The sequence below is a fragment of the Podarcis gaigeae genome (genome assembly GCF_964106915.1).
Source record: "Podarcis gaigeae genome assembly, chromosome: 18".
NCBI classification, from domain to species: Eukaryota; Metazoa; Chordata; class Lepidosauria; order Squamata; family Lacertidae; genus Podarcis; species Podarcis gaigeae.
This window is the reverse complement of record NC_139696.1, coordinates 5069878-5075596: the sequence shown is the minus strand read 5'-3', so window position 1 is coordinate 5075596 and position 5719 is coordinate 5069878.

Here is a 5719-nt window from a genome sequence, read left to right as displayed (position 1 = left end):
CTTCTGGTAAGTCTCCTCCTAGCGAGGAGGCCTCATCCTGTTTGCTCACCGCCCCAACTGAGATGTACCAATCCACAAAACTTCCCCCCTAGTTCTCGCTCGCGAAAGGCACACAGAAATTGCACTTTTGCTGGCCCTGGGCTTGGTTTGTTTTTGAAAATGTGGTGGAGAAGGAGTTCCCCTTCCTCTTTCGGTACCTTGCAAAACCTCAGCCGCCCGCTGTACGTTTGAATTCCCACAACTCCTCATCTGCATGAGAAACAAGGGGGGTGGCACTGATTTTATTTCCCTATGGCGTGCGTGATATATTGCAAATGATGGTTAAATCGAAAGCAGCCCAGGTGCAAGGAAAATAAAGCTCATTGCACAGACACCCAAAAAGCGTTAAAAACACCCAAGTCGTATCCAATTGACCTACTCAGCCCTTCAGATACCAAGCCTGATGAGGAAGGAGCTGGGTTTGTTTAGCTTGGTAAAGAGGGAATTGAGAGGACACATTGATGATAGATTTGTAATTCTGTATTGTAATTGATAAGTGTAAACTGTTTACAGGGGTACCTCAGGTTACATATGCTTCAGGTTACATACGCTTCAGGTTACAAACTCCGCTAACCCGGAAATAGTGCTTCAGGTTAAGAACTTTGCTTCAGGATGAGAACAGAAATCGTGTGGGGGCAGCGGGAGGCCCCATTAGCTAAAGTGCTTCAGGTTAAGAACAGTTTCAGGTTAAGAACGGACCTCCGGAACGAATTAAGTACTTAACCTGAGGTACCACTGTATTTGCTGATGTGGATTAAACCACAGAGCCTAGGACTTGCCGATCAGAAGGTCCTCGGTTCGAATCACTGTGATGGGGTGAGCTCCCATTCCTTGGTCCCTGCTCCTGCCCACCTAGCAGTTCAAAAGCATGTCAAAGTGCAAGCAGATAAATAGGTACCACTCCGGAGGGAAGGGAAACGGCGTTTCCGTGCGCTGCTCTGGTTCGCCAGAAGTGGCTTAGTCATGCTGGCCACATGACCCGGAAGCTGTACGCCGGCTCCCTCGGCCAATAAAGTGAGATGAGCGCCACAACCCCAGAGTCGGTCACGACTGGACCTAATGGTCAGGGGTCCCTTTACCTTTACTTTAATTTTACTGTTTACTATGGGATTCTACTGGATTATTGAATATTGCTTTATTTGCTAGAAGCTGTTTATTTTAAAGTTATTGTGACTTTTTATATTGGTTTAGATTTTTATTATTAATGTTTGATGTTTCATTGCTATTTTTATATGTGTTGGAAGCTGCCCAGAGTGACGGGGGCAGGTGGGTGGTGTAATAATAATAATAATAATAATAATAATAATAATAATAATTGCCATCTTCATCAGACTATGCTTTTATTCTTCTGCTCTGGAGGGTCCGACCCGAAGCAGTGACTTCAAGTTACAAGAACGGAGATTCTGACTAAACATCAGGAAGAGCTTTCTGGCATTAAAGGTAAAAGGGTAAAGGACCCCTGGATGGTTAAGTCCAGTCAAAGGCGACTCTGGGGTTGCGGTGCTCATCTCGCTTTCAGGGAGCCGGCGTTTGTCCACAGACAGCTTTCTGGGTCATGTGGCTAGCAGGACTAAACCGCTTCTGGCACAACGGGACACCGTGACAGAAACCAGAGCGCATGGAAACGCTGTTTACCTTCCCGCTGCAGCGGTACCTATTTACCTATTTATGTCCCCACTGTGGAAGGACGTGTGGACCCAGAATTGGCCTCCACAGTCACTTACTGACTCATTGTTAAAACCATGTTTATGGAAGACAATCTTACTCAGCTACGAGGGATCGCCAAAGAAGACGATGACCTATTTATCTACTTGCACTGGCGTGCTTTCAAACTGCTAGGTTGGTAGGAGCTGGGACAGAGCAACGGGAGCTCACCCCGTCACGGGGATTCGAACCGCCGACCTTCTGATCTGGCAGTAGGAGCTGTTTGACGGTGGTGGCCTCTCCTTCCTTGGAGGTTTCTAAGCAGAAGTTGGATGGCCACTTGTCATGGATGCCTTGGCTGAGATTCCTGCATCGCAGGGGGTTGGACTAAATGACCGCTGAGGTCCCTTCCAACTCCAGAGTTCTACGATTCCGTGTAGGACTGGGAATGTCTGTGGTCTGAAACCCGGAGGAGCTGCTGCCAGTGTCGGTGGCCCAAGGATTCCGACATCTACGTTCCTAACCCACCACAGCCAAGTCAGATATCTTTGGAGAGGCTTTTGCTCTACTGGCTTGACACAAAAACAGAAAAGTGTCAAGCGATCTGGGGTGGGGAGAGCAAACCCTTTCCACACAAGGCGTTGAACTTGAGCGTCTTCCCCCCTTGCCAGGAAACTGACAAAGCCCTCCCCACAACAAAAAACCCCCAGCCATCTCGCGCCCAGGAAACACAACCAGCCAGCGGCAGCGGCAGCAGCACCAAGATAAATATTAGTATTGCAAAGGACACGAAGGAACCAGAGTCCTTGGGCGTGCTTGTCTTCTCTGCACCCAGGCTGTTTATAAGAAGTTCCAAATGTTTAGAGGATTTGCGTTCCTGGTTAAGAGTACAGAGTGGAGAAAGGAAGAAGGGGCAAAATACAGAGTCGTCCATCACTCCCCGAAAGCGCAGCGAAAACACACAGCGTTCAGACCACCCACCTTTTTTGCAATTTACACTTGGGCGAAGAAGTGAGTTTCCTTTCGTCTGGTTCTGAAAATTCTCGCTGGCCAGTTTCATCAGGCCGGACTGTGGCCAATCCACTCTACGCCATTCATAATTTTTATAAAACCTCTGTTGTGAAAGCACATTTCAAACATCCTGCTTTGGCTAAGCCATTTGTCTCCAGCCGTTACGGACCCCCCCCTTTTTTTTTACTTGTCTGTAACATGGGGCCTGTTTTTATTTTACCGTATATGTCCCTGATCTTTTCTCTCATCCCCCTTGAAAGAAAGGAAGTCTTCTGCAGTGGTAGAACAAAGCCCTCTTGAAAACAGGGCTCTGTCCCAACTATTCAACTTCAGGGCTAGATTGCAGCAGCAGCAGCAGGAGACACTTTGCAGGGCTTCGCTAGCGCTTGGTCTGGAAAATTTGCAGCCAAGTGCAAAATGCACCAGCGCTTTGGGAGGAGACTGTACGGCTGCAGCGCTGGGAGAAATTTCTGGTTTAGAGAAAAAGCGAGTTAAGAGTCGAAATGATACGAGGTTTATAGGATGCCCGGCATGGACAAAGTGAATAATAATAATAATAATAATAATAATAATAATAATAATAATAATTTATTATTTATACTCTGCCCATCTGGCTGAGTTTCCCCAGCCACTCTGGGCAGCTCCCAATTGAGTGTTAAAAACAATACAGCATTATTAAAAACTTCCCAAAACAGGGCTGCCTTCAGATGTCTTTTAAAAACAGGATAGCTGCTTATTTCCTTGACATCTGACGGGAGGGCATTCCACATGGCAGGCGCCACTACCAAAAAGGCCCTCGGCCTGGTTCCTTGTAACCACACTTCTCGCAGGGAGGGAACCGCCAGAAGGCCCTCGGAGCTGGACCTCAGTGTCTGGGCTGAACAATGGGGGTGGAGACGCTCCTTCAGATATACAGGACCAAGGCCGTTTAGGGCTTTCAAGGTCAGCGCCAACACTTTGAATTGTGCCTAGAAATGTACTGGGAACCAATGTAGGTCTTTGAGGACCGGTGTTATGTGGTCTTGGCGGCTGCTCCCATTCCCCTGTCTAGCTGCCACGTTCTGGATTAATTGCAGTTTCTGGGTCACCTTCAAAGGTAGCCCCACATAGAGAGCATTGCAGTAGTCCAAGCGGGAGATAACCAGAGCATGCACCACTCTGGCGAGACAGTCTGCAGGCAGGGAGGGTCTCAGGTCTTTCTAGAACTCGTGGAACGTTGGAACGTTTGGGGCAGATGAAAGGACGGACTTCTCGGCTCTCCGGGTAGCTCAGTTGGTAAGAGCACGAGACTCTTAATCTCAGGGTCCTGGGTTTGAGCCCCTCGTTGGGCGACTTTCCTGCCTTGCCAGGAGGCTGGACTAGACGACCCTCGTGGTCCATACAGTTCTAAGATTGTTAAAACTATGGAACTCACTCCTCCAGGAGGCAGTGATGGCTTGGATCAAAGTGTGGCTTTCGAAGATGATGGGGCAAATTCAGGGGGGAGAAGGGTGTCAGTGGTTTCTAGTTGGAGGCAGCAACGGTCCTGAATACCAGTTGCTGGAAATTGCAGGAGAGAGTTGCTCTCGAGCCCATCCGTTCCCATGGGCATCTGGTTGGCCACTGTGGGATCAGGACGCCGGATGATGATGGGAGACCGGCCTGATCCTCAAGGCTAGTCTTATATTCTTGTAACGCTTTTGCCTAGAGAGCTGCTCTATGCCTCACCAGTGTCTCAAGTGACCAAAAAAAGAATTTGCTGCTCCTTAGTGACATCTGGTGGCTAGTCAGAAACTAGACCTTTATAAAGAAGGGACAACTCAAATGTATGTAAATTAGGCAATCTAAGGCCCTGGGGGCTGGATCTGGCCCAATCGCCTTCTAAATGCAGCCCGAGGACAGTTAGGGATTCAGCGTTTTTACATGAGTAGAATGTGTCCTTTTATTTAAAATGCACGCCTGGGTTATTTGTGGGGCCTGCCTGGTGTTTTTACATGAGTAGAATGTGTCCTTTTATTTAAAATGCATCTCTGGGTTATTTGTGGGGCATAGGAATCCATTCATTCCTTTTTCCAAAATATAGTCCAGCCCCCCACAAGGTCTGAGGGACAGTAGACCCCCCCCCGCTGAAAAAGTTTGCTGACCCCTGCTTTAGACCAACCCCACCCTGTCAGTCTTTGTCAACCTGGCACCCTCCAAATATTTTGGGTTATCAGTCCCCAGGAAGCACAGTTTTAGATGCTGGGGGCTGGCAGGTGGGGAATTGTACAGTGGTACCTCGGGTTCAGTACTTAATTCGTTCCAGAGGTGTGTTCTTAACCTGAAACTGTTCTTAACCTGAAGCATCACTTTAGCTAATGGAGCCTCCTGCTGCTGCCGCGCCGCCGGAGCACGATTTCTGTTCTCATCCTGAAGCAAAGTTCTTAACCTGAAGCACTATTTCTGGGTTAGCGGGGTCTGTAACCTGAAGCGTATGTAACCTGAAGCGTATGTAACCTGAGGTACTACTGTGCTCCCAAACATCTGGAATGGTTGCAGGCCTGAGAAAATAGTGGTACCTCGCAAGACGAAAAACGTGCAAGACGAAAGAGTTTCCGTTTTTTGAGTCGTTCCGCAAGACGAATTTCCCTATGGGCTTGCTTCGCAAGACGAAATGTCTTGCGAGTTCGTTTCCTTTTTCTTAAAGCCGCTAAGCCGTTAATAGCCGCTAAGCCGCTAATAGCCATGCTTCGCAAGACGAAAAAACCGCAAGACGAAGAGACTCGCGGAACGGATTTTGTCTTGTGAGGCACCACTGTACAAAAATATTCAAGAAACACTAAGATCGGTAGTACAGGTTTAAGTGCTCTGATGTGCAACAAAGCCAACAGCTTTGAAAGCAGGCCGTGAAGAGTTTGGCATCTAGATCCTGCTCTGCCCGTTAAGATCTCTCTCCTCCACACCCCCAATGGGGGCGGGGACCCATTACCAACGCCCCCTCTGACACCAGCCTTTTTTGCTTCCCCCGATTGGGAAAGGAAACAGCCGCTCAGCTCTCCCTACCACG